Here is a 9,439-nt window from a genome sequence, read left to right on the forward strand (position 1 = left end):
AGGTTAGATACAATTCTGTGTTATATACATTAAGGACATTCCTATCCTAGGTTGCACACAAAGGACGTTTGTGTGCGGGTATGTGTGGTGTGTGTGTCGGTATCCTTAGGGTATACTGTCCATCCGTGGTGTGCACCACGTGAGGCTTTCGAGAACAACGGGGACCTGTTTCTTGATTGCGCAATGTGTCATAAATGGAGTTAATCAATGACCTGCTGGCAGACATTGGGGCACCATTTCACATGATTCAAGGTTTTGTGAATTAAACATATATGTGTTCATATTTGTTCAGTAGTGAAAGGAAAACAGGATTCGGTCAGTCGCTACATATTCCCCCTTTTCGTCGGATGAAGTCACTGTGTGAACATCATCGGACGACAATCATCACAATGGCCGACTGGCAGGTGAATCCTGATGGTAATGTAGCAGGTGGACCATGGTAGTAGGGTAGCAGGTGGAACCTGACGGTAGGATGGCAGGTGGATCTTAAAGCTGAGGATTCAGCTCGATGAGGTTTGGCGTGGTCTCTGACTTGGCACCCCCTTTCCGGGGATTCCATCTGAGACCTTCAGGCACGGCTTTCGTGAGCTCGGCTGTGTCGCATCTGGTGCAGTCTTCTGTACAGAATGAATGCCACGCATAGTGTCAGAGTGTGGCTGATTACCTGTAGAGATGCACAGCACAATGTCGGATGAGGTCCAGGCTAGGACCGCAGATGAAGTGTTCAGAACGGACAGTCGATACAGTGCTTGGATGGCTGTGTTGACCGGAGCCATGCAAATGAATTGGGACCCCCTTTCCTCGATCCAGAGTTCCAGTTCTGGATCTAAGGTGAAGTTGTAGTTCTTGAAGGATGGGAGTTCCAGTGCTGTCTGGTACTCTTTGCTCGGAAGATGGTACAATGCCAGATCATTCAGGTGGAATATGGAACCTTTCGGGGCTTGAATCCACGTACTCTGGTTGAGCATGTTGACACGGCTGGTTGTGTCATGCTGGTCGTAAGTGAGAGTACGCTGTACGCTGAGAGTACGCTGTACGCACAGGTGTGTTAACGAGCCACCTGTCACCTACAATCTCTGCTTGCGTCTCTGTGACTTTGGCTCGAGGCTTAGCTTTGGCAGGGCAGCGTGTGTCGCTGACCAGGGGTTGCAACCCGCAGGTTCCTTCAGTGTTGTCTCTGAGGAAGGGTTTGCTAGGGCAGAGATAGTGAATGAATTTGGTGAGGTAAACATGTGCAGGTTTGTGGCCAGGTGCAGCTGTGTGTCGCTGTCGTGGTAGGCCACCACATCTGGAATGTGTGCCTTGATGTGGGTGTTGCTTTTCAAAACCCTGACATTGGCAATGTCTTTAAGTCTGTAGACTTTGTTTGACTCACTGATGGATTGGTTCAAGAGCACATCCACTTCCCTCTGCTTGTGATTGACGTAGAGTAGGATGGCGCTACCCAGAGAGTAGGCCAGGTGTATTTGTAAGAGGATCAGTTGGCCTGGTGATGGCGGAAACCAGCATAGTTAGCACAAGGCTTAAGGGTTTCAAGTACGGTGGGATTCTACCCGTGGCTGGGCTGTCATTTGAGGAGTTAACCTCCCACAGCATGTCTGTTATCAGGGCTGTAACCAGCTGAGTTTGGGCAAAGTCATGCTGTAAGACAGTAAACAGCGGTTTCATGCAGTTCATGGTCTGATTCAGCAGGACGCTGTGAATGTTGAGAATCACCATGTTCTTCTCAATGTCTTGCCGATGGTTTGGAAAGATGCACTCTGCGTGGTGAGTTGCTCTTTTAGCTGTGAAAGTTCAGTCTGGATTTCAACCACATGCCGTTTCGTAGTGGCTATGTTTGCTGTGTGGACACTTGGCATACCAGTGTCGAACAGAGTTCTGGCGGCAGCTACGGCTCCGCACAACGCTCCCAGGAACTGTTTGGAGTGTTAGTTGGTGCTTAGGAGTCCTGATTGTGTAACAGTCACTTTCACCACCAAGTTGGTTGGACATGTGTTCGACCTTGGCCTTGGCGTGAGAGAGGGAGTCCTCTGTCCATCGGGCACTTGCCCAGCCGTATTGGGCTACGGTGCTGGGGTAGTGTGCTCTGTAGGCCTTGTGGGGCTGGATGAGTCGAACATGCGCTTGATGGGTGTAGGTCCTGCAGTCGGTGATCAGGAGTCTCAGTTGTTCTCTCGGTGGCAGCTGTCCTCTGGATGGCTGACAGCATGGCATGGCGAACCACAGCAGCAACCTGGTACAGACAACAGGGAGAGAGAGAAAGAAAGGGGAGGAAAAAGCCAGCGAGGGTTGTCTTTGGTTGTTGGACAGGGCAGTCTTTTTATTTCATGGGTGGCAACTAGGTTTAGCTTGCCTTGGCCCATGTTTTGCCACATCTTGCTGCTGGCATGTCGCTTGCTTAAGTGTATTGTCAGTGGCTCTGGTGCTGTGGTTTGCAGCGCATGATGCGTCATGGACGTACATTGGCCTTATCCCCCCTTTGCGCCGTTGCATTACACGTCTTTGCGTTTTGGTGTCAGACGGTGCACACATAGAATGTAGCTCTGTGCACGCAGCATGTGCTTTGTGTTATGCAGTGTTCTGAGTAACTGGTTGTCAGTGAGTGTAGACGGCATGCAAGGGTTGGTTGGAGGGGTCTGAGAGGTGTTGAAGCAAACTCTTTATTGTGTCAGAAGCCCGCAGGTTTGTTATGTTTGTCTTTGTAAACAGCGGAGCTAGCGTAAACTGCTCTGAGGTAGACAGTTTAGTTTGTAAAGTTCTTATGCTGTGTGTAATCAAACTTCAGAGTGGGTGGGCGGGTTTGAAGTGACCACAGCTAGTCGTTTAGTGCGCCAGGCTTGGTGAGGGTATGGGTTTGGTCATTCAAGTCTTTGTCAAGGCCCGGTTGCCTTGAGTGTCCTTTCACCTTTTTCCGGTAGACAATCATGTTTTTTGTTCTTGTGATGTCATCGCATGCCTGGAACCGGTGGTGGTGTGTGACAGGCATGTGGTTTGAAGTCTTTCAGCCATTTGCTCCAGCCTGGAAGTTGGTATGGGAAACTGAGTCTGGCATAGTTAAAGTCTGTGCACATAAGGAGTTCTTTGATGTTATGCGTCAACGTGATGTGCAGCGTTATGAGGCTGCTACCTCAGCATATTGTGATGACTGCGGGCCCAACTTGAAGTATTGTGGTGGGCACGGTATGTCATTTACCTACAGCATGCCCGCACCTGATTGACGGGTGCCCTCATGGTGGTAGGAACATCCATCGATGTAGGCTGTGGGCATACCTTGACACGCATTCTCTTTAAAGTACCTGTGACAGGTCAGTTGTTGTTGTTGGGGTTCTTCTACATCCACCGTCGCAGCTGGTGTGTTATCAGAGCAGTTTTGGCAGGCTGCCAGGCCGTGGCCTAGCGCAGACTTGTGATTTTGAGCATAACGTGCCTCAACATTGCGCCCCTGGAGGGCCATTAACCATGTGGCTATGCGTGAATTGGTGACCACGCCATCTCCGATGCACTGGCTCCAATGGGCTCCAATGTAGTTGGAGAATCTCTGGATGGCCCATACAGTGCAGAGCAGAGCTTTTTCACAGTCTGAGAATTTAGTCTCTGGTGGGAGAAGTGTCTTGCTGGCATATGTAACGACTCCTTTGTCTTGATCATGCCTTTGGTACAGGCCAGCACTGAGACAGTGGTTGGAGAACCCAGCTTCTAGATAGAACTCTTTTTGTTGGTCAGAGTAAGCCAGACATGGAGCTGTGCATAAGTGTCGTTTTAGCTCATTCATGGCATTTTCTTTAACTTCTGTCCATACAAATGGGCAGTCTGTTTTCAGAAGGGCAGTTAGAGGTTTCGCAATGTCTGAGTAGCTTTCGCTGAACTGCCGTGAGTAATTGCGCACCCATAGAAAGCTTTTAGCTTGAGATGTTGGTGGGTGGCTTGATATTTTGAACAGCTTGAATACGGCTGGACTGCGGTTTGATGCCTTGTGATCCGATGAGTGGGGCCACATAGTTGACTTTGGTTCGACACCACTGTCCTTTGTGGAGGGCGTTCTTGGCGTCGGCAGTGGATAATTGGTTCAAAACATAGTCTATCTCTTTCAGGTGGTCAGCCACTGTTGTGCTTTTCATGAGAACATCATCAACGTAGATAAGGTTACCTCTCATTCTGGCATCTGGGCATGATTTGTTCAGGAAGATGTTGAACTCAGCAGGTGAGTTGGCATAGCCTAACGGGTACCTGGTGAAAGTGAATTGTCTGTTGCCGAACGTGAATGCTAGCTTGTGCTGGTCTTCTGGATGCACAGGTATGGTCCAGAATCCAGAGGCCGCATCAAGCGTTGAGAAGATTGTGGCTCCTCTGATTCTGGGTATTTCTTGCTCCAGCTGGGTCATGGGCCATCGGGACAGTGGCACCTGTTGATTCAGTTTCCTGCAGTCAATGGTGGGTCGCCACTTGCCGTTTGGTTTGAGGACGGGCCAGATGGGGGCAGAATGGGTGCTGTTGCATGGACGGATGACAACTTTTTCAAGCCTGGATTAGATGATCTCTCGCACCGGTTCGTGTGAAGCGATGGGGATCTTGTACTGCCTGACAAAAGTGGGAGGAGCATTAGGGTGCGTTGGGATGCGCACAGTGTGGAGTTCGGTGAGACCACAATCTAAAGAGTCTTTGGCAAAGGATGCTTTGAACTTGTAAAGGACTTGTCTGAGTCTTTGTAGATCTGCATCATTTTTAATTGCGTCAGCGTATTTTAGTATTTGCTGAACTTGAGACTCAAATCCTGGGTACGGTTCCTCTGTTGGTGTGTCGTCTGTCGTGTTGGCAGGCAGAGGTGCAGCAGTGTCGTCAGTCTCGCAAGCAAGCTGTCTGGAGACTTTGTATACTGCAAGGTGTTGGTCCTCTGTCAGTGCTGTTCTGCATACCTGGTCTTTGTCCATTGCCATGACCGAAGTGACTGAGATGAGTTTGAAGGGTGCTGTGAAAACTGTGTGGTTTGTGCTCCCTTCGGGTATCATTGAAGATGGGATGGGCCCAATGATTGGTAGTGTGAGTTCAAAGTCGTGGCTCACTAGCCATCCCACCCGATAGACTTTTGGAATGGTGGTGTCCATCGCCACCTAGTTGTTGAAAAGGATGTAGACTAAGCGCGATGACACTTCAGTAAGGGGTGTGGCTTCCAGCGTGAGTCCAAGTTCAACACATTCGGGTGAAGGTTGAAAGAAGCCCAGCGTGTGGTTTAGGGTTTGACCACAACGCATGTTGAGCCGTACGGCGACCCCTTTGGTGTAAGCTGGTATCACAGTGTCCTGTTCGTTGATTAGGGTGCCAACCTCAGGAATGGTCTGACCTGACAGGAGGTTCTCAGTGTTGGTTGGAACAACAGGGGGCTGTAAAGTCAACGGGGCCCACACTACCTCATTAATGATGTCCACATGAGCCTTGAGGTGAGTCAGGATGTCTACTCCAATGTAGACATCATGGGGCGGGTCCGGAAGGACCAGGAAGTAATGGGTCAGACACCGGTGGTTCCAGTTCAGGTTCAAAGCGCAGATAGCTTTGGCTGTCATCATGGTTGATGGGTACGTGTTTAAAGGAAAACGGGTGCGCTTGCTGGCAGAAGGAAGGTCTGGTGTGTCTTAATGAGAGCATTGAATAGTGAGACACTGAGGTCTGAGTTGTCTGCCCATAGTGCAAGTACAAAGTCAGTATTGGTTACATCATTCAACTGCAGGTCAGTTGTGACCTTGGGGCAGAAGGAATCAGAGTCTTTGGTGAGCTGAAATGTGCAGAGTGGTGAACTTGAATCTTGGTCTGGTGCTGGAACTGTGTCCACGTGGCTGGCTGTGAGAGTTCCCATGAACTCTGTGACCTGACAGTCTGGCTCGGTTGGCCTGTGTGACTGGAGGGGGAGGGGTTCCCGCACTTGAGCCCAAACTTTCAGTTGTTTGAAGTCCTGTAAAGGTTCAAAGCGATCTAGCAGGTCTTTGCCAATTAGAAGTGGGTAAGTGTTAATTTTTTAGGTGTGCACTGGGTGGATCAGACTCATAGAATCAATTGTCAGGTGGATGGGAGCTACCTGTTTGAGCCGGATGTCGTTCTGGCTGTGGGATTGCACATTCTGTTCACAAGTTTGAGGTGTCAGAGTTCGATCTTGTCTCTTAGCTTGAAATTGGAGTCTTTTTGACAAGTTGAGAAGAGATCACCGTAAGATGTGATTCTGTGTGTTCCCTGCTCACTTCCTTTTCCAACGTGATGTTCAAGAGGAGTTACCGGCCCACCCCCTTTTCGACCAGGTTGCCCGGGAATGTTGTCATTGGGGCGGGTGTGACGATCAATGGGTGGTTAGGACCGGTTTTGTGTGGCTCTCTGCGGGTGCAGATAGCCAAAACAGCATTTTCTGGTACCTTGGGATAGTGGTACCTGATATGAGGAAGTGTGCTGTCTCATTCAGGGTGTGCAGTTATCAGCTGTGGAGCTTGGGTGATGCTGTCACCTTGTGATGTGACAGTTAGCTATGTGGTCTGTGGCTGACGAGCAGTGTTCGGGGTGCTTGGCTCAGTCAGTTGGTAGTCAGGGCGTTTGTTTAAGTTCTTATGCTTAGACATAAGATGTGTGGTTTTCTGTAAAGAAGCTCTTTCAGCACCTTCAGGATCTCTGCCCTCTCTGACGTGGCTGCACTGTTTTGATCTGATGTGGGCTCAGACTTGGGCTTACCAGTGGCACGCTGAGAGGGGTTCCGATGCTGGCTTTCTGGGCTTGATGCTCCGGACAATGGGGATCGGCTTTTTCTGGGTCGCCGGCTGGCTTCCCAGGTGACTCCACCCCTTGGGTTGTTGGATGGGTGTTGCCGGTCCCAGAATCTTTCAGAGCGTCCGCTCTGGTGCTTCGGACGAGCACCATTGCTGTTGTGCTGCCCTCTGCTGGCTTGGAACTGTCTTGACTCTCTGTACAAAGGTCTGTGGTGTTGTGGGGCGTCCTCTAGAGTCAGCTCTGAATAGTGTTCGGAGACAGGGAAGATGGTGTGGTTTTTTTACAGTCTTTTTGGACACAGTCTTTTGCTTGACATAAGCTTTGTGGGCCAAGTCTCGTAGCTGTTGGGCAGACATGGTCCGTGAACAGGTTAGGTGATGACTCACTGTGGGATGCAGATTTCGGAGAAACAGAGTTCTGAAGTTGAAATCCTCTTCCATACCTGGCTCGTTCCGTGCTCCGAAGTAGGCTTGTCGGAATCGGCCGTAGTAGGTCTGTGGGGTTTCAAGTATTGTCTGCTTGAGGTCCATGGCGATGATGAGCCCTTGGTCTGATTCTGGATCACAGAATGCTCGGATCAAAGCTTGTCGCAGCTGCTGGTAGTCAGTTTTGACAGTCTTTGTTTGACGGTCTAGGAAGCTGCGCACATCACCGCTGGATGTGATTCTTAACAGATACAAATTGTCCCAAGCTGTCAAGTTGGCGACAGTTTGCAAGTGAAAGTAAATGTCCTGTAGATAAGCGTGAATGTCATCACCTCCTGCAGGGTCTGGATTGAACGTAGGGATGTTTCTGGCCAGCTTGTCAAGTTCTTTGGTGGCCATGCTGTGGTTAGCGGCAGGGGTTGTCTGGAAACTGGCTGGTGACATCTTGAGCAATGGGCGTTTAACCCCCCTTGAGTTTGTGGCTGAAAGGTACGGACCGGCTGGTTAGGGGAAACTTTGTGGTGTGCGTTTCCCCTTGCCGGTCATTCTGCAGTCTATAAGAGTGTTTCAGCTCTCTGTGAACAATGTCAAGTTCGTTTTTTTAGATCGTGTCTCTGCTGAGTAAGCTCATGGATTTTAGCTCGGGCCGCTTGCAAGTGTTTTTCACAGGCACTGGCTTTAATGCCACTTTCTTTGAGTTCAGTCTCTGCTCTCTCTAGGAGGGCGTCACCTTGTTGGAGTTGTGCCTCGAGTTCCACTCTGGCTTCTCTTTCCAACTGTTCTCGGTAGTCTGTGTTGAGGCGAAGATCTTGCAGGGCATTTTGAAGTCTTTCTACTTCTTTCTGTAGCTCTGGATCTGTGTCGTCCTTTTTCTCGCGCTGGTTCTGGGTCTCGAGGAGGAGCTGATCAAGACGACTCTGGGTTCGGGCCTGGTCCTTCCGGGCCTCCTCCGCTTGAAGCATAAGCGCTGCTGCTTGTTGCTCCAGGTCGATGTTACTCCGTTCGCTGAGCCTTGCCTGGGGGACGAGGTTGTGTGTGATGCCTCCGACGATTCTAGCCCAGTCTTTGTAGTTGTAGCTCTGGGTTGGATCCAGGGCTATCAGCTTGTCAAGCTCGGTGTCCAGCTGCTCAGATGCTGCAGGTCACTGGCGTCCTTGGGCAGGAAGGGGGTCGTCATTGCTTTCAACCATGTCGAAAGGTTGCCTCAATGGATCGCAGGGCTGGATGAACGGGACACACTGGCTCACTGTAGATGAGAGAAACACAACACACACACAAAGAGACCAATGCAAGTTCGTTCTAAGCTTAACAAGCTATACTCATACGGGCTATGCCGTTCAAGAGAATTTTGGGGCTAACTGATGTAAACAGTTAGCGGAGCCAATTAACTTGGGTCGACGAAGGACCCGAACTAGAGATTTGACAGGCAGTAGCCTAGCGGGTCACGTGGTGACACCGGCTGCGTAATTGTCACTCTATTCTATTATTTAGCTTCCTTGGTGGCTCTCACAGGTTACTGTCTCTAAGTGAAATGAAAGAAACAAATCACAACAGAACTCAGAGATAGAAGAGATCAGAGTGAAAGGAAACAATGAAAATGAATTGGTCTGAAATGAACTGGAATAAATACTAACACTGGAAGTGTTAGGGAGAATAAGGAGGCCTAAGCCGACTACCGCTGATAGGGTTTAAGATAGGGCCTAAGGGGGAGTGGGGTTGTCGGGATAGCAACCTAAGAAGGTGTGGCTTGGAGAAGAGATGGGCCAAACACTTAAAATATCCGGGAGACATCTAGTATTTTGTGGCTCATATTAGGTAGGTGGAATGGGTTTTATTATATTTAGTTTACCAGCGGTAAATTGAGTCCACTCCGGTGAGAACCAGTGGCATGGTCAACCTCCCTGGCGCTTCCCAAACACTCAACCGCGGTGTCCTCGGCCCTCTGTTACTCTGTGTCGCATTGCGCCCTCCCAAACAGCCTTTGTGACTTTAAACACAACTCGGCAACGCCAAGATGTCAACCGCCAGACAACACTACAAAATTGGGCGGTTCCCCAGAACCCTCCCGGAGGAGTGGTCTCTTTTTAGGCCCCGGTTTAGGTACTGGTCCCAGAAATTGCCTTTTTGTGTCGGCTGGACTGGTTGACTACCTTTGGAGTGCCAAATTGCTGATGTCAGCACTGCGGGCCGCAACGACGGACAGAGATAAAAGAAACCGAGATTCACGCACAGCCAGTGTTGGTAACGCTGGTCGGACAACCCTGCTGGCCGGA

General features: G+C 50.0%; 1 pseudogene; it reads right to left on the reverse strand.

The window, feature by feature from the left end:
* Positions 1–5,578: 5,578 nt before the first annotated feature.
* Positions 5,579–8,128, reverse strand: LOC143718462 (uncharacterized; annotated as a pseudogene).
* Positions 8,129–9,439: the final 1,311 nt, after the last annotated feature.

This window comes from Siphateles boraxobius, unplaced genomic scaffold (genome assembly GCF_051911475.1).
Source record: "Siphateles boraxobius isolate OS27281-9 unplaced genomic scaffold, OSU_SipBor_1 61, whole genome shotgun sequence".
NCBI lineage: Eukaryota > Metazoa > Chordata > Actinopteri > Cypriniformes > Leuciscidae > Siphateles > Siphateles boraxobius.